At 36.8% G+C, this 26,571-nt stretch overlaps 1 pseudogene; it reads right to left on the bottom strand.

Moving 5' to 3' along the window:
- Positions 1-161: 161 nt before the first annotated feature.
- On the bottom strand, positions 162-26,065 carry LOC149827439 (rust resistance kinase Lr10-like; annotated as a pseudogene).
- Between the last annotated feature and the right edge of the window lie 506 nt (positions 26,066-26,571).

Genomic DNA, 26,571 nt, shown 5'->3' with positions numbered 1-26,571 from the left:
AGTGACCCACATGCAGACTAAATATTCCACTTGTTATCCAATTGGTTTCAAATGCATATGGCATTCTTATCCATGCCAATAGCTATTGATCTTGTCCTGTTAATTGATCTCCACATTTTTACACAAATGAAGATTATAATTCCAAGTTTCTAACAAATTCCTCAGAGTACGCGCTTAGAAGAAGCTAGAAAAGGCTTTGGAGGAATTTCTAAGCTTTCCGTAGCATCTTCTAGCATCTGAACAACCTTTTTCATGCATGGGCAGTCTGCGGTGTCCCATTGTATACACCACAATACTACAATTGCTAGCTTCCTTGCAATGTTCTCTTTTTTCTCAAAGATTGCTTCAATTGCTGGCTCACTCTGATCTAGATGGTTATAAATCCATTCAGGAAAATATATTTCATTAGAATTATCTGCTGTATTAGCAATGTACTTCCTCCACCCAACCATTTCAAGCAATAGCATCCCAAAACTATGAACATCCGACTTGTAAGAGAACTCCAAAATTCCGAAAGAACAATTCAGGTGCAATATATCCTATTGTTTCTCTAGCCGCAGTCATTGATACAATGCTCTGCTCTTTACAGCACAATTTTGCCATTCCAAAATCAGATACCTTAGGTACAATGTTATTGTCCAGTAGGATGTTATGTGGCTTGATGTCGAACTGAAGGATTCTGTGATGGCATCCTTGGCGCAGATACTCGATGCCACGAGCAATAACCAATGCAATGTCATAAAGCTTCTCCCAGCTTAAATTGATGCTCTGTACTGCTTCTTTAGAGGAAATAAACTTTTCTAGAGATTCATTGTGCACAAGTTCATATATAAGGGCTTGTTTTGATCCTTCAGAGCAGAAACCAAGAAGGCGAACTATGTTTACATGGTGAATTCTTCCAATTGTAGCCACTTCATTGATAAATGCTTCACCATCACTACTTGCCTTGTCGATCACTTTTATGGCTACAGAAATCCCATTAGGAAGTTCTCCTTTATATACAGTTCCATAACCACCTTGCCCAAGCTTATACTTGAACTGGTTGGCTATACTCTTAACATCATGGTAGGAGTATCTTCTGGGTACAAGGGATTTGTAATCATAGAGAAACCTTTCAACTTTGTGGCCACCATGGATTTGCTTCCTTCTCCTGTGAAAATGTCTTCTGCACATCAGCAGAGCAACCACTGAAAGGACAAAAATGGTAGTGATGGTTGCCGATACGCCTACATGTTCAAACCATGAAATTGAGTCAGTGATCTAAGCAAACTCAAAATCAGTTATTCATTACAAAAAAAAAGAAGGAAAAAGAAGACTCCTAAATGAGTTTCTGGTCAAGTCTAAAGTGCTGTCTACGTATAGAGATAAGCTTCTACATAGTGGGGGTTGAATGGAGATAGCCATAGTTGGCAAACTTGTGACTCGGACCCGGATCGCCCAACCCTTGATTCGCAAGTGAGCGGGTTGACTCAGTGACTCGGATGAGTTAGGACTCTATATTTTATAGCGTTGAATAGGACAAGGAAATAACTAAACTTCAAGCTGTAATATGTCAACAGTTAAGATCATCAACATTTTTCATTGAACAGCATTAGATTCTTCATAACAAGTGCCTTTGTATAAGAATTGTGCATTAAAATCATAAAATGCATGATAAATAAGATCAGTGAACTGAATCGGTGACCCATTTGGGGTCCGATCCGAGTTGACTCCAATTCCCGAGTCCACTCACTTGGTTTGACAAATGGATAGGTTGGCCTACCTATCATAACTGAGGGGTTTCTGATTGGAATCTAGCCTGCAGATGCTGAAAAAACAGTAGGTTGCTCTTGGTCTACTGATCTAACTAGACTGTAAATAACAAATCCAATGAATGATGTCAAGTAGATTTAAGAAAAGAACAATGGCATAAACATTTTCTACAAGATTATGAACATTTTAAGGAAAGTAAAGTATAAATGAAATTTTGATAACCAAATAGCTGAAGATATTCACTAATGTTCTCTGTCTTCTATTTAAAAGGAAAACTGCATGGGTTTAACAAATAATCAATTTATACCAAATTAATGCGCACTATAATAACATTTTAAAAGAGGGGCATATTTTCAAGCTCATGGTCCTATAAGTTCTAAAATAGGCCATATTTTCAAGGATTGTGTTTTCTTCACCAGTTATCATCATTCTTATTCATATAGACCATTATAAATTTATAACAAGAATAATAAAATTCACTTGAAAACCGAATGACATGGGACAAACCCTTTCAGTTATATATTGTCGATGTGACAAAATTCAAGAACTACAATTACAACCGGTACAAAAGTACTTACATTGGCTGCTAATTGTACAAATGTTGTTACCTTATGGATTTTGATACATTTCAGTACTTCACATGATGTTTGAACAGACATTAGCTTATCTGATTTCACTTGTGAGGCTAGTTTACATACTCTACAAGTCCCCCAAACTCAATATCAGGAGATGTAGGGTATCATTCCTGTGGGACATCCCAGAATCACCTTGGCTCCAACTGACACAGTGGTAGCATAGGTAGGAAACTAAACTTGAAATCGGAGACGTATTTATGTTTCATAAAGTTGGTGATCGTGATGCTTAAGAGGCTAATCAGCTACGATCTTCCTCGTTGTTGCTTTCATGAGCTTGTCTGCAGATGGAGGATCACAGAAACTGTAGAGGTTGGCGTAGTGGAAGGACCTCTGGTGACAACAACAACAGAAAAAGAGAAAAAGGAAAATGGAAGTTGTTAGTGACTTGGAGGTTTGCTTCGAAGGCTTCTTTCCTTTTCAGAGTTTGTTTATGTGTGTGTATTAGGGACCGAGTCCCATGAATATTTATAGCCTTCAGTTTCCCTCTCTCGGCTCAATAGTCGGTTGAGAGAATCACGGTGAGTCTGATGTTTTTGATAAATCAAAATACGAATTTTGAATAAAAAGTTAGTTTTGAAAACTGACTCTGCTTATCCATGAGCAAGCCTACTCATGGATAAGCACAACGTGCAACGCATGGCCACACGCACCAACATCTCCCACTTGGACATGAGACTGCTCAGTTTGCTCCCACTATTGTGGGCTTCCTTGAACTGATTACGGATTTTTCGTTAAGGATTTCCTTCATAATCATACATATTTTAATCCCATACGAGCAACATGCTTGGAAAACAAGTCTTCTGTAATGCCCTTTGTTAAGGGATCAACTACCATATCCAATGTAGGAAGGTAACCCACAGATATTTCATTATTTTCAATCATATCATGTATGCAGTGGTATTTTACCATTATATGCTTGCTCTTGGAACTATCAACTCCACTTTTTATTAGAGCAATAGCAGCTTGATTATCACAGTGTATCTGCACATGTTCACATAATATGTCTATCTTTAAGTCTTTAATGAACATGTTGATTCATACTACAAATGTCGTGGTTGCATTACACACGATATACTCAGCCTCTTGAGTATGCTGAGCCACACAATCCTGTTTCTTACAGGACCATGCAACAACTCCTCCTCCAAAGAGGAAGATGTAGCCAGAAGTAGTTTTGCTGTCATCTTTGCACCTTGCAAAATCAGCATCAGAATATCCAATCAAATCAAGGTTGTCAGCTTGAAAGCTCACTCGCAAGCCTTTAAAACCTTTTAGGTATCAGAATATTCTCTTTACAGCTTGTCAGTGAGGTCATCCTAGATTACTTTGATATCTGTTAACACGACATACAACGAAGCTTATGTCAGGTCTTGTACATAGCATCACATACATTAGGCTTCCAACAACCTGTGCATAAGGAATTTCAAGACTTGGTTGACCCTCACCAGAACAGTCGCTTTTACTTAAGTTTACTCCTTTTGCAACTGGAGTTCTAATAGGTTTGGAGTCATGCATTCTATATCTTTTTAGAATATAGTCAATGTACCTTTCTTGGCTTAAACAGAGAGTCCTTGAATCTCTGTTTTAGGTGATTTTAATTCCCAAGATATATGAAGCTTCACCCATATCTTTCATTTCAAAGTTGGTATATAACCATTTCTTAGTGTTGATTATCTTTTCATTATAATTTCCAGTCAGCAAAATATCATCAACATATAATGATAGGATACAGAAAAGACTTTCACTTTTCCATACATATACACAGTGGTCTAACTGATTTGGTTCGTATCCAATCATTGTTATGGCTTTGTGAAAAAACAAATACCACTGTCTTGACGATTGCTTTAACTCGTAAAATAATTTTTTTAACTTATACACTTTATCGTTATTTATCACATAACCTTCTGGTTGTCATACACACACACACACACACACACACACACACACACACACACACACACACACATATATATATATATATATATATATATATATATATATATATATATATATATATATATATATATCTTCTTTTAAGTCACCATTTAGGAAGGCAGTCTTTACATCCATCTGCCATATGTCTAGGTCATGATGAGCAACTATGAATAATATTATCCTGATGGACGTAAATTTAGCAACTGGTGAATAGGTTTTCGTATAATCAATCCCTTCCTTTTGGGAAAAACCTTCGCAACTAGTCTTGCTTTAAATTTGTCTATAGATCCATCAATTTATATTTTTTCTTAAGAACCCATTTACAACCAACTGGTTTTCTTCCTTCAGGAAGATCAGTTAAGTCCCAAACTTGATTCTTTTTCAATGGATTCAATTTCTTCATCCATAGCCCTTTTCCATTCTGATGCCTCTTTTGAGTTAATTGCATTATCATATGAGAGATTATCGGTCAATTCATTAAGATCTACAGAATAGTAGAGTTCCTCACACAAATACACATAGTAGTCATCCAAGTAGGATGGAGGAACTCCAAACCTTTTACAACCACTTAGTCCTTAAGAGGTAGAGGGTTTAAAATTAGTTGGTTCATTGCCTAACTGTTCCACAACTGGTTTATTACCTAATTGTTTCATAGCTGGTTCATTACCTAAATGTTCATTCTGATCATCATGATTATATAGCAAATCAAAGGGATCCTCAATTGGATCACCAGATTTATTGTTGAGATTTTTCATAAACTCAACATCTCTACCCTCAATCAGTCTCAGTCTTTGGTGATACAATCTGTAGCCTTTTGGATAACCAATAAAGATACATCTAGTTGATCTGTTATCCAATTTATCCATAGTTGGATCTAAGATTTTTACATGAGCTACAGATCCCCATCTTCTGAGACGATTTATGTCTGGTTTCAAACCAATCCATCTTTCATATGGAGTTATTGGGATAGCCTTACAAGGCACTCTATTTAAGGTATACATAGTTGTATTTACAGCTTCACCCCAAAAAACTTTGGGCAATTGTGCACCTGCCAACACGGATCTAACCATGTTCAAGAGGGTTCTGTTACACCTCTCAGCAACACCATTTTGTTGTGATGTTCTTGGCACTGTTCTTTGCCTATTAATGCCAAGATCTTTGCAATAATTATAGAATTCGTTTAAGGTGTATTTACCACCTCTATCAAATCTTATAATTTTAATATATCTACCAAGTTGTCTTTCAACTTCATTCTTGTATTCTTTGAATTTCTCAAGTGCTTTTGATTTGTTTCTGATAAGATACAAATATTCATATCTTGATAAATCATCAATAAATGTTATAAAATATAACATGCCACTATAAGTGTGGACTCTAAAGGGTCCACAAATGTCTGTATGAATTATTTCTATCAGTTCAGTGGCTCGAATAACATTATGTTGAAAGTATTTTCTTGCCATCTTTCCAAAAATACAAGATTCGCACTTTTCAAAGTGAGACTCATTAAAGGTAGAGATTATTCCTTGTTGTGCCAGATTTTTCATTTTCTTTAGGCTTATATGCCCAAGTCTTCTATGCCATGCATTCACATCAATAACTAAGGCACAATCAATATAAGAGAACAAGTTTTCTTTATTGTCTGATAATTTAAACATCCCATGTTCTTTATCAATTTTTTTCTCAAACAGGATTCTACCATGCTTCCTCATAGTGACTTTCTCAGGGACAAAACGGACCTCAAAAACTTTTCCAGTCAAGGCTGGTACAGACACAAGGTTTCTTCTCATTGAAGGGACATAAAGAACATCTTTAAGTAAAACACTAGTCCCTTCCACATTGAGTTTGTAGGATCCAACTCCTAGAACATCACTATAGGAGTTATTGCCCATGTAAACCTTGTGCTCTCCTGGTCCCAGCTCTTTAAGATCCACAACTCTATCGGTGGACTTGGCTATGCGTCGAGTAGCCCCAGAGTTCACCCACCATCCTACGAGCTCTTCATTCACAAAGTAGCATTCAGATACAACACAAATGACTTTTTTTCCACCATTCTTCTTATTTGAGTTGTTGTATCTTCCACCATTTCAGTTGCTCTTATTGTTGGAAAAATTTGTCCTGCAGTTCTTTTGTATGTGCCCCATCTTGCCACACTTGAAACACTTGACCTGCGAGCTTTTATTTCCTTGAGGTTTGAAACCTGCATTTTTCCCTTTATGGAACTTCCCATTACCCTTCTTCTTAAAATTATTATGCTTAAAGGGTACTCGGCTATGCGACCGTGTATCTTGAACCACCATCAATTCTAACTTCTTTTCTTTAGCAATGTGTTCTTGTTCTATGTCTAACTGTAAGGGCAACTCAGTTAGGTTTAAATTCTTTGAATTTAATCTTAATGTAGTTGTCACCATTTTTCATGAATGCGGAAGACTATTCAGTATGGTGGACACCTGCATTCTATCTGGAATTACATTTCCAGCAATGACTAGGTCTTTAGGCATGACCAACATCCTATTTACATGGTCTACTACACTGTCACTCTCTTTCACCCTATATGAGTTGCATTGTTTGAGTAGTAACTAAATGTGGACTTCGGATGTGGTGTGATATTTGGTGGCTATTGCCTCCATCATCTCCTTGGCGGTCTTATAATATTCAAAGACCTTAATCAAATCATCATCTATGTAGGTGAGCATGATGGTTCTCGCCATCAGGTCATCTTTTTGAAATTTTTTGAATTTAGATATATCATCTTGAGTTGCATCGTCATTCGGTTTTTCCACAGACATACTAAGGACATATTCCAGTCCTTCCAGGGTTAAAGCTAAGGGGATCCGCCTTTTCCAAATAGGAAAGTTGGTCCCGTTTAGCTTGTCGATTTTCGCTAGTTTGGAGGCACAAACATGGCTTGCCATTTTATACTAGAATATATTTATTATATATATATATTTTATTTATGGCAAGTCAACATAAAGAGACAAAAAAAGAAGAAAAAGATTACATCAGTCTATACTGAAAACAAGCCGTTAATTGTAAATAGACCTATTTTTGAGTCTTAAACAAAATTTCAAAAAAGTCGAATGTTTTAGATTAAAAGAAACAAAGTTATTTAAAAAATTAAAATAGTTTCAGGTACTGAAAAAGAAATACTGTTATTTCTAACAAATTTTCAGAAATTTCAAAGTCGCAAACCTGTTTTTGCAAATTTTAAAAAGAAAGGTATGCAGGTTATAAATAAAAAGTTGTAAACCCCCTTTTTGAAATATTCAAAACTTTTAGGGGCAGCAGGGTCTTTTTACCCCTCAGGCTATATAAGCCTTGAACCTTCGAAGCAGGTTATATTTTTCGAGTTTTTCTCTCTCTTCTTTGACAGAGCTCCAGTGCAACTAGAGGCAATTGGGGTGTTCTTCAGTCGTTCTCTAGTGACGATGACCCAGCTCTTTGGTTGGGTTTGCTCCTCTCGATGCAAGCTCCCTCTGACAACAAACTCGCGGCTATTCCACTACTGGAGCTTCCAGAAACGTTGGGAAAATGGTTTTTTGGCCGTTCACCGACGATGATGACCCGACTCTCTGGTTGGGTCTGCTCCTCTCGATGCAGGCGCCCTCTGACACAGGCCTGAGGCCTTTTCTTCATCGAAACTTTCAGGGAAGACAAAATGATCGATTTTTTTTTTGTCGTTCTTCGGCGGCGATGGCTCAACTCTGTGATTGTGTTTGCTTCTCTTGAGGCAGGCTTCCCCTGCATGCAAACTCGAGGCCAAACAGTGCCCCAAAACCGGTTTTCCCGGTAACTTAGGGTTTTGCCCTTTCCTGACTTTCTATTTTATGGTTATGTATTCTGGTGAATGAGTTTTTTTTTTCCGGAAAGGGAGCAATAGAAAAAATGCCGGAGGACTTTTGTCCCCGCTTGCTCGGTCCTGCAAGAAACAATGGCAGTCGACCGATTTTATCCGGCGATAGAAACTGTCTAAATGTTTTTTTTTCTTTTTCCTTCTTGATCTGGCTTTCTGTTTCCCCTTCTTTTGGTTTGTAGAGACGAACAAGAAAAAAAAAAGATCGCCTCTTTCGTGAAGAAGCCAAGCCTCTGTTTGCCCTTTTTGGGTTTTCAGAGATAGGCAGGGAGGAACAAGAAAAAACTTCTTTCTTGATGAAGTTGAGCGTCTTTTTGCCCTTTTTGGGTTTCCAAAGACAGACAGGGAGGAACAAGAAAAAACTTCTTTCTTAAAATTGAGTCTCTGTTTGCCCTTTTGGGTTTTCAGAGACAAAAAAGTGTAGAAGAACAGACTTACTTGTTCAACGCTTTTCTTTTTTTCGCAGGTTGAAGGCAGCACAACGTGGAGAGCGTCTTCGAACCTCTGCTCTGATACCACTGTAGAGGTTGGCACAGCGGAAAGACCTCCGGTGACAGCAACAGCAGAAAAAGAGAAAAAGGAAAATGAAAGTTGTTAGAGACTTGGAGGTTTGCTTTAAAGGCTTCTTTTCTTTTCAGAGTTTGTTTCTCTATGTGTATTAGGGGCTGAGTCCCATGAATATTTATAGCCTTCAATTTCCCTCTCTCGGCTCAACAGTCGGCTGAGAGAATCACGATGAGTCCGATGTTTTTGATAAATCAAAATACGAATTTTGAATAAAAAGTTAATTTTGAAAACTGACTCAGCTTATCCATGAGCAAGCCTACTCACCACATGCACCAACATAAACTATGTCAGCAAGCCAATGATAATGGTTCCATTTGAAGTTATAATGGTGGCTTCAACAATCAGATTGATGACAACAAAGTATACCGAGTTTGTCCATGTAAATCAAATAGGAGATCAGATGTCATGGTTGGCTCAAGCCAAGTTTCTTATGAACAAGTTATGCTTAGTCAAAGTAGGTATTTAATTTGGAGAATCAGCAGTGCTAGGATTTGAGGAAAGAAAAGCCACCAAGAAGAAACGAAGTCTATATGGTCATGGCATTGTTGAGCATAAGTCTAACCAGCTTCAAAGACTTGGTATGTAAGACACTGAAATTGATCCATTCCAGCTGCAGCTAAGTAGGCTAAGACCATGGCAGTTTCGAGACCAAACCGAACTTGAGGTACTGGTACTGAGTCTGGGACTGACCTGATCTAGCACATATTATGGAAAAAGAGATGTGTTCATATCATAGTTACCAGAAAATGAAATGGATACGAGAAGCAATACGTGAAGCGAAAGCGAGTATTTAATAGTATGAAGCGAAAAGCGAGATACGGTTGACAGAAGCATATGAAAAACGAAAAAAAGAGAGAAAAATGTAAGAAGCCATAGAGAAGTGCCAAGGAAGTAAGGGGAATCCATTTGGAAAGTGAGGTTATCATTAAAGAGAAGCGGGTTTCCAAGCTTCCCTTTGTTCCCAGAAAGTGAGTGTCTAGCTTTTGAAGCGTGCTTCTGGCAAAAATCGCTAATGAAGAAGCAAGCTTCTCCATCTAGCAAAAGCTTTTAGTAACTATGATTCACACATTTGTGAGTAGGAAAGTCAATGGGTTAGGTTTAACCCGGACTCGACCAATACCAAACCATAAGGTTAGGGTTTGGTGATAACAAGTTAAGAGTCTGGGTCAGAGTCAGATGGTCCGATTAATATATGGAGCTGGGTAAGGTTTGTGAAATTTCATACCAAACCCCGGCCTGACCCGAATTACTACTAAGATCTGAAAATTTTCAATGTAATAAAGATAAAAGATTATTTTACCGTGTACAGGTCCATAAAGATAAAAGATACTATTTTACAGTGGGCCTACCGATCGCTAGAATGGATGCTGGGTGTGACAGCTAGGGGTGTCAACTGCTAGGGTTTGGTTCGGACTGAGGTGAAACTAGATCTGGCCCTGATTTTTGGGTATGATATTGGGTCCGAACCTGGGTCTAATCGGACCCACTATAAGAAAAATCATACCCGGATTCGACAAGAACTACACGAACCAGACTCAGACCATACCTGATAAAATAATATTTTTTTTATCATTTTTATATTGAAAAATTATGAGTCTTAATCAAAACTCGGGTTGAGCTCGGGTCTGGTATAAAGTTTCACAAACTATATCTGGATCTATGTATTAATCGGACAATCGGGTCTGAACCCAGGTCTTAAACGATTCTTCTTATTTATCACCATACCCTGACCCTATAGGGTTTGGTATGGGTTGGGTCCGGGTAAACCTGACCCGTTGTTACCCCTGATGGCAGCAAGCGATGAACCCGGCCTTATCACCATTGAAAGGCGATAACGTTTATCACTTGTCTTGCTCCGTCTCGTTTGGACCGGAGATGGAAGACATGAAACGGGGATGGAAGACAAAAAAGGAGATGGAGGTGAGGATGGAGGTTAAAATCAAAACTCTTGTAGAGATGAAGGCAGGGATGAACTTAGGCTTTCTCCCGCCCGCCCTGCCCCGATCCCCATTAGTAAACCTTCGTCTCATTCTTTAAGGATGGCAATGGACCAAGGGAAAATGGAGCCCCACCCCACCCTGCCTCACCCCATTTAAGTCGAGGAGGAAGGACATGAAACGAAGATGAAGGTTAAAATCAAAACCCATGCAAGGATGGAGGGTAAAATTTTGAGACGGGACGAAGGTGGAGACCTTGTCCCCCGCCCCGATCCACTGCCATCCCTAACTCCCAACAATCAAAACTAAAATGAAAATTGTATTAGAAAAGTAGTTGTTTCTTTTTTCTTAAATTTAGGAAACTATTTTTTAAATTTTCTTTATACCAAAAAGCAATAAATTCTCTTTGTTTTCTCCTCAGGCAGCTCTCTCTCTCTCCTCAACCGATTCATCTTCAGCCTCAAGCATTCAATGGTTCGTGGCATACAGTTGTTAATTTGGAAATTATCCTGACCAATAACCGCGTTATTGACCAATATAGCGCGTTAATTTAAAAATAATACAGTTCCTCAACTCGTCATAGCTAGCAGGTATCTTATTCAAAATTGCGAAAAGAAAGTTTATCAGATGCCATTCTAGAAGGCTCTAATAATAAGATTAAACATATACATTCACTATGCCAATTTATATAAATGATAATGTCTGCCAGCCTCATGGGTTCCAAACCGGCAAACCCCGTAGCTAAAAACTCTAATTTTCTTTTGTTTACTTTTTGTTTTTTGGCACATCTAAACCTTCAGATTTGCCCCTTGAAATATTGTTTGGTTTAATATATATATATATATATATATATATATATATATTTAGAATATTTTTCCAGACATATATATCAAAAATTTTAATATAATTTATTTACTATACTAGAAGGTTTTATCATGTCTAATACACCATAAGATTCTAATTTTAAGACAGCGAAAATCAACTCTCGCAATTCATGAAAATAAGGGTGTTTAAAAATGGTATAAAACATCTTATTCCAATCAACTTTAACATATGAACATAATAAATAACGCATGCTAAACAAGATCCAATTATTAGATTTTGAGTTTGGAGCTTAGATCTATGTAAATCAAGATGGTGGTATAGTACCACTATAGAAGTGCCCTATAAAATATTTAACTTTCCAATGTTTGCCATTAACAAGCACATTATAACGGTTCCAAAATCTGACAGTGTCATCTCACGGTGTTATTAATAATCTGACCACGATAATAAAACATTTTTTCTCATAAAAATAATGAAAAAAATGTCTCTAAATACTTTCCTTATGAAAAAAAGTCTGAAAATACTAGGGCTGGTAAACAAGCCAAATGAACCGAACATGGTATGTTTAGGCTTGGCTCATTATTGTGTTGAGCCGAGCCAAGCTCAAGCTCCACTCGTCCCTAAATGAGATGAGCCTACTCGTGTAAAATCATTCTATGTTATTTATACATGAAACATATATATATATATATATATATATATATATATATATATATATATATATATATATATATATATATATATATATATATATATATATATATATATATATATATATATATATATATATATACTCAACGCATATATATCTTATGTATTGCACTTAATAGGTCATATTTTATGTATATATTTTTCATGCATCATTCTCTGTGTATATATTTTATGCATTTCTCTTTATATATTACACATAATATATATATTTTTATCTATATGATTAACCGAGCCGAGCCGAGCCGAGCCGAGCCAAGCTCTCGTTTAAGCTAAACGAGCTGCTCGTGGCTCTTTGTGCTCACAAGCTATATGAACTGATCACAGCCAACTTCATGACGAGCCAAACTGAGCCAAGTCACAATCTGCTCGGTCAGTTTACTAGCCCTAGTAAATACATAGAAGAGAGTATATCTTGACAATGCAATAAAACACATTAAATAAGCTAATTATACCAAGGGGGCTCCACTCGTCTGGTAGGAGCAGTTAGTGCATGTCACCAGGTGTTAGGATGTTGCAAGTTCGAATTTCACTGGGATAACTGTTGGAGGGGGTCTCAATCCCCTCTGTTCTGTTATGGAAAAAAAACAAACAGGCTAATTCACTAAATGTTTATAAGCATTCCATTATTTACCAACCTTTATATGGGAACTGTATTGACCAACCACATCATTTACATGAAAACATTAGGAGTTCACTATAGCTTGAGAGACACACAATCATTAGAGAATGGATATACGATTACAAAAGGTTTTAAATTCAAAAGGATGTATCAATGAAGGGCATAAAAAAAAACAAGTTGCAAAGAAATCTGCAAATAATATATGTGGGTGGAATTTGGCTTTGGTTATATAAACAGGTAAAAAAGAAAGAAAATGTATATAAGATTTTTCCTTAAAGTCAAGTTTTATATATATATATGGGGTATATTTGGTCATGTCGACCTGAGCATTCGAAAGAGCTAGAAATATAGGCAGGAGTTGTGTCGACCAAATGGGACCTTTAGGGTCGGTAAACGAGTTGAAAGAACCTAACAGGGCATGTTCGGGCTTGGCTCATTTACCATTGGATTGAGCTCGTGGCTCAGTTTATGTTCGTCATGGCTCGGTTTATGCATGGATTTTCTTTTGACGATTGTCTTTAAAAGTTAGCGAGAGTTCTAAAATGATGCATGAAGACAAATCTTGTGTTCAGCTGAGAAAAGAGCCATTTTATGGTTTGACAGAGGGATTGTTCTTGAACATATTATATCTGAGAAAGAGATTGAGGTCGATAAGGCCAAAGTGGAGTCCATTGCTAAATTATCTTCATCGACCTCAGTGCGACATGTGCGATTATTCTTAGGGCATGCAGGTTTCTATAGGCAGTTCATTAAGGATTTTAGCAGAATTTCTAGACTGTTATATAACCTGCTCGCGAAGGACCAACCATTTTTGTTTGATGATTCTTGTCTGAAGGCATTTTTATCTCTAAAGGAGGCTCTAACTACAACTTCTATTCTTCGATCTCCCGATTGGTCAGTACCTTTCGAAATCATGTGTGACGCTTTTGATCCAGTCAGAGCCATTCTTAGCCAGAAGATCGAATAAAGGTCTCATCATGTTATCTATTACGCTAGTAGAACCCTCTCTGATGCTCAAATGAATTATACGACCACTGAGAAGGAACTGCTAGTTGTAGTATTTGTCTTAGAGAAGTTGCGTTCATATTTGTTGGGCTTTAAGGTTATCATTTACTCAGATCATGCCACTTTGCGGTATCTAATGAGTAAAAAAGATACCAAATCGTGCCTCATTTGGTGGATCCTTCTGCTACAAGAATTTGATCTCAAGATTCAAAATAGGAGTGAATGTGAGAATCGTGTAGTAGACCAACTGTCCAAACTGATAGTAGAGACACCCACTGATTAGAGACAGATTGATGATTCTTTCTCAGATGAGCAGGTTCTTCATGTTAAGCGTCTGCCCTGGTTTGTGGACATCATCAACTACTTGGTAATAAGAGAGTTTTCTCCATATTGAAACAAGAATGAGAGAAATCGTTTTATGGCGCAGGTAAAACATTATTTTCGGGAGGATCCTGAGTTGTTTTGGTTATGTCCCGACCAAATGATTCGAAGGTGCGTTCTCGAGGAGGAGTACGAGTTCATTCTAGAGTTTTGTCATTCTTTGGCCTGTGGAAGCCACTTTTCTAGTCGGAAGACCGCTGCGAAGGTCCTCCAGTCTGAATTTCGGTGGCCAACACTGCATAGAGATGCTCATGATTTTTGTATGAGATGCTTACGCTATCATCATACAGGGAGTATTTTCAAGCCTGATATAATGCCCCTTCTCCCCATTCTTGTCATAGAGATTTTTGATGTTTGGGGCATCAACTTTATGGGTCCCTTTTTGCCTTCATTTGGTTATGTCTATATCTTAGTAGTGGTCGATTATGTGTCCAAGTGAGTCGAGGTCATGGCCACATGAACCAATGATCATAAAGAGGTGCTTAGGTTTATCAAGCACAACATCTTTAGTAGGTTATGTGTCCTGAAAGCTATGATTAGTGGTGGTGGTATGCACTTCAAGAATGTACATGTTGCTTTCTTACTCAGAAAGTATTTTATACATCATCGGATTGCTACGACCATACCATTTGCAGACGAGTGGTCAAGTTGAGGTCTCCAACAGGGTGATCAAATGGATTCTTGAAAAGACAGTCCGATCAGACCGAAAGGACTGATCTCAGCGCCTTGATGATGCATTATGGGCATATCAGACTGCTTTTAAGACCCTGATTGGCATGTCTCCTTACCGATTGATTTTTGGGAAGCCATGTCATCTCTCTGTTGAATTGAAACATAGAGCGTATCGGGCAATTAAGAAGTTTAATTTTGATATGGCCAAAGCTGGAGCAGAGCAAAAACTGCAGATGAGTGAGCTAGAGGAGTTGCAAAATGAGGCTTATGAGAGTGCTAAGATCTATAAGGCTCGAACTAAGAATTTTTATGACAAACATATTTTGAGGAATTAGTTCAACCCCGGTCAGAGGGTTTGGCTTTATAATTCACGACTCCAGCTATTTTTGGGAAAGCTTAAATCTAGATGAGATGGCCTGTTTATAGTCCAAAAAGTTTTTCCTCATGGTGCTATTGATATTTTGGACCAGCAAACAAACAACACATTCAAGGTCAATGGGCAATGGTTGAAGCCGTACATTTCTGATGCCATGGTTAGTCAAGACATCGAGGTCATTGACCTGGGTGATGTGTGAGGCAGTGCATAGTGTTTGTATGTTGTATTTTTAAGATTAGATTTTTTGTTCTTTTGAAGTTTTCTTAGGATGTGTTTGTTTATTTTCTCGTTCATGAGAATGAATGTTAGATCATGTATGCACTGTATTTTGAGCATTTTTATGAGTTGTAAATATTGAAACAGGTGGAATCTCTGCAGTGCTCTATAAAGTCCATGTAACGGCCTTTTGGGTTGGCGGCTCCCAAACTAGATGACTTTAGGGCACCAGGTATAAACACCCCTCATGCTCTACTTGTTCGAATCAAATAGGCCACATATATCAACTTACACAAAGAAGTACTTTTCTTTGCTATCCTTTTCGGCATAAGAATCAAACACTGCAACTTGTGTCTGAGCCCAAATACTTGGGAATACAAAGACCTCAAACAACTAACATATGCTCTTTTTTACTTTTGAGCTCCTATTTTTAATGTTATTCATTTGCTTAGTTTTCAAAAGTAAACCGTGCATATTCATACTTATGATTCAAAATAAAACTCTAATATGCATCTATCATCTTTACTTTAAAATCCACATAAATAACTGTGTTTCTAGATTAGTGTTGAGAAAAAAAAAACCATTTTCTTTGTGGGGCTTAAAAAATCTCTAAAAATATTAGATTATGTAAAGTATTCATATAAAGTCAAACTCATTCCTTAAAAGCCTAATTTTTATGAGTTTTCATCAGTGCAAATACATGGATAAAAAGAAAAAAAATGGGTGTACAAACTACACCCTCCCCCATGCTTAAATGACATTGTCCTTAGTGACACTCTTCCATGCTTGAATGAAACTATATGAATGCACATGAGAAAAATAAAAAATATAAGTTGAGCAATTAAGTCTGAGGGATACTTTATATATTGTGCCTTAAGGTCGTCTGACCTGGGAGTCACTGACCCAAAGCTCGTTACACGGGTCACGAAAACTGGAAATTTGATATAGTGCTCAATAAAAAGAAGAAAAAAATATAGAAAAATTGAAAAGAAAGAAAGAAAAGTCAAGAACAAAAAGATTAAGTTCACTTCTTAGAAATAAGTATCGAGAAAATATGTGCAGAAAATATATGAGTGGAGATAAATTAACAATGATATGTGTGCATTTGATTTTCCAAGAATAAAGTATAAATGATTATAGTTTTTCTTAGAAAAGTAAAAGAAATAGTTTTATTCTGTGGTGGCATGTAGAAGGCTCTAATTATGTTTTGAAAGGGTAATGGCCTAAAATATTTGTGAAAACAAACTCCTTAACTGTCTAATGCTTCTTGAATTTGAATCTTATGCATGCATGACAGAGATGTTTGTGGATAACATCACTACAAACCCTTACGAGACCTTACTCATCCACTGAGGTAACCCAGGGGTTTAAAGGGCTTTTTGCATATGCTAAATGCAACTGTGATTCCTACGAAAGTGAGTTAGGTTTTTACTTTGTTTAGTTTGTCTTTTGCTTTTTGTTGATGGTCAGTTTGCTCGAAAACTAGCAAACGATAAGCATTGAGGAATTTGATCATGCATAAGTTTTGCATGTTATTCATTCATTTTTATGCATGATATATCAAAAAATTATATTAAAAATTTATTCTTATCAATGTTTTTGAGAAACTGCTTTAAATTGAAAATGAAGGAAAAAATCACATATTTCAAGTTCTTCCCTGCATTTTTCAGTATTTAGTTTTGTTTAAAACTTTTTAATTCTTAGTCTAATTAGTGTAGAAGTGTTTAATTAGTATTTTATTTGGTTTAGAAGAGTTCTTTTTATGAAACATGGTTTTTAGAAGTATTATTTTGAATTTTTTAAAAATTAATTTGAGTTTTCTGAAAAAAAATGTGTAACCTAATTTTTTTAGTATAAATAATATGTTTTCAGCTATGGAACACGTTTTTCCCTCTTGAGAAAATGCAAGCTTCTTCTCTTCTCTTTTCCCTCCTCGTTCCCAATCGGTTCTCCCTCGTCTCTTCCTTTTTCCCCCATTTTCCTCTTGCTTCTAACTTTTTTTTGGCGCCGGTTCTTCTTACTCCCTTTCGACGGAGGCACATGCAGCTCAAAGTCAAGACCACGTTCTTTTTTTCAACCCTTGCATCAGAAACAGATCGTGAGGTATATTTCTTCTCCCCCGTTTCTCTGCAGTTTCGTAGTTATATTAGTTTTAGTTCCTGCATGGAATGTATACATCATATCATTGCATATAGTTTAATTTATTAGTTGCATAGTCATTGCATATAGTTTAGGTGCGTTTCATTTTTTTAGCATCTGAAAATAAAAAGAAGAAAAAAATATAAAATGGTTTAGTTTAGTTTTTCCGATTTTCTCAATTTTTGGTAGCCGATTAGAGTTTCTTGTCTTATTTTTAATTCTCTTCAATATTAGATTGTTAGATCATGTTTTCTTTTTTTTACTCATGTATTTACGTTCATTAGGTGAATTTACGTTCAATTAGATCACATTTTTATACTATTCTAGTAAATTTAATTATGTTAATTAGTTTTTACTCAAATGATTATAATCTAGATAATCAATAGTTAATATAAAAAGAATAAATAGAATCATTTTGTTCCAACCGATTAGAATAAATGAATTTATTTCTTTATTAATTATTTAATTTATTAAATTTGATCCATATTTTTACTTTTGGTAATTAGTTAGATAATTAATTGTTTAATTGTTAAATTAGTTTCGTATAATTGGACAAATTTAATTAGATTATCGTTAAGCGATTTCTCCTTTTTTTAACAATTTTTAATTCATGATAATTCCATTTTCATGTCTATTAGTTAGAAGTAAGTTAGTTTGAGTTCATTAGAAATTAGTTCAGATCAGTTAGTTTAGAAGTAATTAAATTAGTTTAACTGAATTCTTGTTATTTCATAGTATCATTTTTAGAGTAGTCAATATTAGATTTCTTTAATCGTACTAAGCTATAGATAAATTCCAGTTTAATTCATTAGTTAGTAGTTTAATTTATGCACATTAGTTTAGTTTTATTTGTGTCATGCTATTAGTTTAGTTTATTTATTTTATTTTATTTTATTTCAATCTTGAAAGCATCGTTAGATTAGTTTGGTAAATATTAGCCGATTATTGTTTTGATTTTTTAGTTAGTAGTTCTTGTTAGCTTTTGTTATTTATTAATGTTGGATTAGTTATTCATATTAGTTTAACCCCGTTCTTGATTTTCAGTTACTTATTTTCTTGATCTCTTAGTTAGGTTGACATTAGTTTGTTATAAATTAGTTTTTTGATTGTTAGTTAGTTTTGCTATTTTGTCATTTAGTGCTTTAGTTTGTTACAGATTGATTCATAGGTTTTACATGTAGTTAGTTTGTTATTAGTAGTTAGATTCTTGTTTTTGTGATTTTTTTTTTAATTAACATTGAATTTCTGTCTAGTTCTTCTGCGTTTTGTATTTTTGTTTTGCAGGAAAGCGGTTGGACGTGCAATAAACCCTCAAAAGTATTCCTGAAGAGCCCTCTGAGGTCCTCAAAAGGTTTTCTCAAAAGGGTCTTCAAGCCCTCAGAAAAGCTCTCAAGTTGGCCCTTTAGAAAATGTGTGAGAAATGTAAGCAATGAATGCAAGGCAAATGAAAAAGAAATACCCGTAGGTCTTGAATTCAAGTAAAGCAGAGGCATCAAAGAGACTAGAGCTTAAGCACTGAAGACCCTTTTTCTCTTTTCTTTTAGCTTAGGTTTATTTATTTCAATAATTTGGGTTTGTAATAAAATAATTTATTATTCCTTTTAAGCCCTATGTAAGAGGGTAACACATTGTAATAGTTAGTTATTTTTATTTATTTTTATTTTAAAGGCAATAAAGGTTGTTATTGTGTGAAATATAAAGTTTTCTCTCATTCCCTGAGTTTGACCCAAATCTCAACCTAGTGTGAGCTGGTTTTTATTACTTGGTGTCTGGCTTTCACAGAACCATTTTTACAAAAAATATCTTTTAAAAATCTATTTCATAAAACTTATACCATACAACTAACATGTGTATGCAATCATCTCATAATATCATGCATGGTCAATTTATGCATATCATGTTCACACTTAAACGCTATGACACTAATCATGTTAATTCGCAACAATAACATGCAACACAAAAATATTTGTTCATGTCTAAAATTACTTATAATATTCCTTACATCGAATACGAATATTGTGCTCTAATTGCAATCGAGTGTCAAGATGCTCAAATAGTAGGATATAGTCATTACACAAGCATATTCGTATTAATGCACAAAACCTTTTATATTTTAATAAAATTATCAAAATACCTCTTCCAAATTGACTTGTGAGACCTCAATTTTTGTGTCTCTAATTTGACCAAAATCGATGAACAAGTAGATTTTCCTCTACGATACGAGACCAACGCCCCAAATCTCACTTAATTCTGAGTTTGGAGTGCAAAGTTATGCCTATTTTACCAAAATGGATCTTGGGTATATATATAAAGGCATTTTGGTTATTTCAAAAATTATTCTTAAACTCAAAAATAATCACAACCTGATCAAGATCTATTTTTTATCTGGATCCAAAATTGTCTGATTGGATCAAGACCTATTACTGATCTGAATTCAGGATTGTCTGACTGGATCCGGACCCAGTTCTGATCTGGATCCAAAACTGATCCAATCAGATACAATTCTAATCTAGATCCATAATTGATCCAAACCAGATCTAGTTTTGTTTTGGATCCAGACTCATATCTCGCTGGATCTAGTTCTATTTGGATCGGTCTAGGTTAACTTATTCCAGAATAGGTCTGATCCAGATCAAACCGAATCCGAACTAAGAACCGAGATCCAATGAGACCCGACTCAGTCTAGTTCAAACCCAAATCGATTCGATCTGTCTGAATCGGTTAGCTCTGAATTGGTTCGGTTCAGACCGATTTGGTTTGAGCTGACCTGATCTGAACCCGATTCCATCTGAATCGGTTCAGCTTGAACCAGTTCAACTTGAACTAATTTGGTCTGAACCGATTCAACTGACTTTTTTTTTCATTTAGTTACTCGATTTGGTATGGGTGCGACCTAGACCAGACCAACTCGGTCAGAACCCTTTTTTTTATACCCTAAAAAAATGAGCGGAAGGGGCATCACCCCTTTCTTCTCTCACCTTCCTCTTAAATATAGAGGGGTCAGCCGTTAGAGCCAACCCTCTCTGTTTCTCTCTAAGGCAAAGGGAACGGCCACTGGCGTTGGCTGGCTAGCTAGCTCTCTCTCTCTCTCTCTCAAGCACTCTTTTTTTTTTTAACGAATTTATCCCCTCCGCCAAACTTGTCAGAGGGGGTTTTACAAACTGCCACTCTCCCATTTGATCCGACACTGAGTAGTTAAAACCAATCCCTTGATCACCTCCTCCTTGCTCGCCAGGAAATCTGCTACTTCAACTTTAAGGCGAGGACCCACACCCTAAGTATACACCCCTAACTAGATGCGTGGAGCCCTTTTGGGCTGATAGGTGACTAGGTCTCTGACTCCTCAATCATGGTTTTAGCTTTTTGTAGTTCAATTTTGTTTTGAAAGGCAAGCTGGGGTTAGGCAGACCCCCACAGGTTACACAACATACCATTGGGTTTTGAGCTTAAAACGTCCCTGTTGTGTAAATAACAACTCCTACCAAACAAGCGGAGCCCTGTGGATAAGCTTTTGGTAGTTCAATTATAACCTTAGGTTATTTACTAGCATCCTCCTATAGTCACAGAGGTGGTATCCCATGTGGTAAGCCGGGTCGTCTGTCAATCTGAAGGTCAGGATCGAATCTCTTTGCCACATGGGGTGGCTGTTGTTCTCTTAAGGGTTCACCTAACCCCACCTTTTCTTTTTTTTTTTTTAAAAAAAAAAAGACAAAAACCATCCGCTCTTTGGTTTGAAAAAGACAAAAGGATGTTGACAGAGTTTTTTTTCCATAAAAGATGGACGGGACCAGCTTGTGGGGACCTGAACCACCGACGGGAGGCCCTTGTGTGGAAAACCCATGAGAAGGCCTCCTCACCTGACTGGGTAGGGCGGAGGTAAGGGTGTCAATGGGTCGAGTTTACTCGGACCCAACCCAAACCAAACACTATAAGGTCCAGGTATGGTGATAAATAATAAGGCCTGGGTCCAAACCTAAAGGTCCAATATGGAGTATAATTTTTTGAAATTTTATAATAGAGCCAAAACCAACCCAAGTTTCGATTAAGACCCACAAATTTTCAATGTAAAAATGATAAAAAATATGGTTTTATCGGGTATGGTCTGGGTCTGATTCATGTAGTTCTTATCAGGTCTGTGTATGTTTTTTCTTATAGTGAACCCACTTAGACCTGAGTCTGGACTCGATACCATATTCAAAAATTCAGTCCAAGTCTAGTTCCAATTGGGTTCAAATCAAACTTGACCTGTTGACACCCTTAGGCGGAGGTGCTCTTACAGGAGCGCTCCTCCCCTTGGGTTTCCCACATGAGTGGTTTCCCAAGCGAGCAGAGAACTGGGAGAACTGAACTGGTTCTCGTGATAAATTGGCTCACGGGTCGGTTCTCAGGCTCATGCTTCAGTTTTGTCAGGTTTGGGCCTAATTTCGGCCCATGGGCCGTCGATTCCGTCTCCAGTGGACCATGTTCACTACTCAGGTCCGCCGGGTTGGGTTTGTATCCTTAATTTTGGTCCTAATACACCGGTCTAAACCCAATCCGAGCCTAATCGGACACGACCAGAGCTCTAGATCCAATTCAGACCGAGTCATGATCAGACTCAAAACAATTTTGGATATGGACCTGGTCTTAACCAAAACTTTTACCCTAAAAGATTGATTCAATATCTAACCTATACTAATCCAGGTTTGGCGACTCAATATCCTCCTGATCTGATCATGATCCAACTGAATCCTCACTAGGTCAAAATTAACCCAATCTCCTAAATGGGTCTACACTAACCTAAATGCTATCCAAAACTTACCAATACTCATGCACACCTATCCCTTAAATAACCCTTGAAGTGCCCATTTGGCCCAAGTGAAACCATTTTGGATATGATCAATCATATTTGGATTCAGAAGCCTTTACAGTTGGACCTTTTTACTTGGGCTCATATATTTTTAGATGATCCATTTACCATTATTTTGAACCAGCCACCATAGAGTAGGAGGCTCCATATATTTTCTCTTTTTGGATCATTTGTAGAATGAGTGCGAAAGCAAACCAGACCGAAGGCTGAGTCTTTTTCCAACATGAGAAGAATGATGAAGGAGCGGAGTGACAGAATTCTGGGTCCGTTGGGTCCATTTGGATCCTTTTTAGATTTTAGGTCTTTCTTTTTTACTTAAATATCTTGTAATATATATGTGATCTAAATACTTGATCCATATTTCAACTTAGTAGTTTATTAGGATTAGCAAGTTTCTTAATTGATGTTTATCAAAATTGGTATGTTGAATGTACTTAGATTCAATTTTTTTTCCTATAAATATAAGGAAGATATAGTACATGAGAGTTGAGTTAGATTTCTAAACTTGTTATTTCTATTTTATTTCAGTTATTTCTTGTTTTTTGTTAATTTCTTGCATTTCCCTTCAATTCCTTTTAGTTCTTGTTATTTTCATATTTATTTCCTGTTTTCCTAAATAATTCGTAGTAAGGTAGAATTTTCTCATAAATCGACCCTATGATTTACATCACTTTTACTTGGGATGCACACAAGCCAGGCATGTACAAGCTGGGCTCGCCCAAAAGAATTAATGTACAGGCTCGGCTCGAGTTCAACCTTATTCGTAAGCCCATTCTGAGCTACGAGCATGCACAATGGACCGAGCTGGCCTGGGTTCAGTCCGTTCTTTTTGGTGATCTTCAAATCTCAAAATTTCCTTAAAAAATTTGAAGATTTTGAACTCTTAAACTTCTTCAAATCTCAAACAAAATCACAAATCTGACTGCAAAATGGACTTGATTGCAGTCAATCAATACCATCCAAAACTATCAATAATATATTTTATATTATTGGTAGTTTCCTATATGTATTATAATATAATACATACATATAATATATATTTTTTATTATTAACGTATACAACAACCGAGCCTTATCAAGCCTACTCGAGGTCAGTAGGCTTGGGCTCGTTTGCTCATCCGAACCTCAAAGCCATGTACAAGCTCGACTTATTTAAAAGGACAGATGAGCTTCGGGCCAAGTTTAACCGGGTTGGCTCTGTTGGTTTTGCATGATTAACTTTCACTGCACCAAATCCCATTAAGGCGTCGGACTTGCTACTAATCTAGTGCACATTAAAGCGGAGGTTTAATTACCAGTTGGTGGTAGAGAAATTGGTATCCTCTCCAATGATAATCAAACTTGGCTGCTGTGCATAGGCCGGGACGTGCCACTGCATTAAGATGGTGATCCAATATTTCTGTTCCAAGCTTTTGCTTGATTATAACAGGATCCAGGTGACTTGACTGGAGGATTTGACATGTTAGTTGAAAATCAAGTACATTGCTCAAAGTTCAAGAGTTGCATATTCACATCTCTTCTCAATTCTAGAAGTAAAATTGCTTTCTAGTACGGTTTTGGGTACAAACGATATGTCCCACTACACTTTTTTTTTTTTAAGTGAGGTTAGGCAGACCCCTACCAGATTTCTCTTAAGCCCCCATGTGGCAGAGGGATTCGAACCTGAGCCTTCAGCTTGACACAGGATCCGGCTTACCACATGGTGACATGAGATACCATGTCCGTGGTACCACGACACAGTGTCAACCTCCTCCTGGGGTTGTAAATGTTGGATCAATTTTAGGATCACACAGTTTCACAATCGTCATTATGATATAAAGCACAATATAAAACAAGAAATTCAACAGTGTATACAGCATGATCAACAGACGATCGAAACAACAACAAGGAGCAGACATGTCGGTTTCCACAAACATCCAAAATCCATACGACAATATAACAGCAAACAAATGCAAAGAACATAAAGAAAACAACAGAAACATGTTTAGATTATGTAACAGGCTAAGGCGTACGAAAGTACTCCCCTTAGAGAAGATTCACCCCCACATACAGTGCAAATCAAGGTTCGGCGTCCTTCCCCCAGGATACAATAGCCACGACGAACTGAACGGTGCACTCCGACGGAGCGTCATTCGAAAACAACCTCCACGAACCAAATGTTGCAGAACACTCCTTTCGGGATAACTCAGGAAAGAGAGAGAGCAACAGGCCCCAGCCCTGACTACACATTTATAACCCACGAACGGTTATGAAACGTGGAAGGAGCCCGTTACGGAATCCGAGGAGACGTGACCCGTAAACGGACTTCGAAAGGTCGAGATTCGTTACAGAATCCGAAGAGCCATAACGGGCACGAACTTCGAGGAGTCATGATCCATTATCATTTCTCATAACCCGTATCCATAGACACTTTGGGTAAAAAGGTACTTTTGTCTTCAATGGATATGGCCCTAAAGGGCCAATTACCCGAACCAGCTCGGCACGGTGGGCGGGCGCGCACGTGTATGGTGGTCATCCCACCCTCTTGTTCTCAGGAACAAGTGTATGAGTTTACATGTAGTTTATAAAGCCCACAAAAAACTCAAGCACAATCAATATGAGACTATTTAAAACCAACCTTTTCCAAAAGGTAAAACAACCCACGTTTCTTCTTGGAATTTCGCTCTCCCTTCCTTCTTACACCTAACAGTAAACAGGACCCAGTGAAGTTGAACCTAATCAAATCTAACCTAATCAGATCCATATTCAGATTTGGGACGATAGGTATCAGCTAAAACTGAATCCGGATCTAACTAGTTTAAAAATTGCATGACATTAATTTACATATATTCAGATTTGGATTTCAGTTGAAATGGGAATTTATTCGGATTCAAAAAGATTCAGATGCAAAACTTGATACCAAGTCCAGAGACTTTGGCTACCTAATTGGACTGAACCGATTTGGATATGGTTGGATATCTGACCTGAATCGAAACCATTTACATCCCTATCCAATCCACCTTGTTACGTCCCCTCTTAAATTTCCATTTAAAAATGTCACTATAATACTTCACACACTGGTGGACCGAGAGTTTGCTTAAATCCACCTAATTAAGCTCGATTTCTCATGAAGAATTAAAAAATTAAAGTTTTTGCGTTTCTCATGCTTTTATCGGCAAATTATTAAAAAGTAGAAAAATATGTAAATATGCAGTTCTTTATGAGATGTTGCTGTTAATAATGCAAATCTATCGATATTATTATTCGAAAGAAAATATCACGATTTTTAAAATGACTGTAAAAATACCACGATATTTTAGCAATATAACAACAGTTGGTGGCGAAACTGTGAGCCTTTCGATTGATTTGAACTTGGGCCCTCTATTGCAGTGTGGACACATTCTTGCTTTGAAAAACATATCTTGACTGAGTAGTCTGCCGCCATATTTGAACTTGACAAAGTGTTTTCTCCTAAAATTCCTTGTCATTTGTAACATCCAAAATATACCCCGGCGTTCTTGATAATCTGGCTGCATTATATTTGGACCCAGGTCCATGGACCCGGGGTTGTCATGCTCTGATCCGGTATGGGGAATTTCCTCTGGACCATCTTCAGTCATCACGGACTATTTTGAGTCAACACCCCTGGCTCACTTTGGAGATCCAGTCATCAGAAAGTTAAGTCAGGTCATTTTGGTAGGAGGGCAGATCAGTTGCAATCACATTGCACCCAATAATAATAATAATAATAAGAGAAAAATTTAAATACTTTTAAACTTTTGGGTGTAATTCATGCTCACACGAAAGGTTTGTGAGTTTGCAAATTCACACTAAAGTTTTTACCTAGTTTAATCAAATTCTTTCAACCATGAATTAACGTTGAGTTGTTCTTAGGTTAAGTCATGTTTGAAATGTATCATTTTTTACCATTGTAACTTATTATTCTAGAAATCAACATAGTTTAATGTAATAAATGCTATTGATTGCAATGATATATACTCCAATTCTTGACCTGCACAAATGACCTGAACAATTTAAAAAAAAAAACACCAACCACTATACCAAATAAACACTTGTTGAAAAATAAAAATAAAAAGCTACTTAGCCATGTCTAAATTTCAGCAAA

Source organism: Nuphar pumila, chromosome 10, assembly GCF_984573655.1.
Source record: "Nuphar pumila chromosome 10, dmNupPumi1.hap1.1, whole genome shotgun sequence".
In the NCBI taxonomy this organism is placed as follows: Eukaryota; Viridiplantae; Streptophyta; class Magnoliopsida; order Nymphaeales; family Nymphaeaceae; genus Nuphar; species Nuphar pumila.
This window is presented reverse-complemented; position numbering and strand designations above follow the sequence as displayed.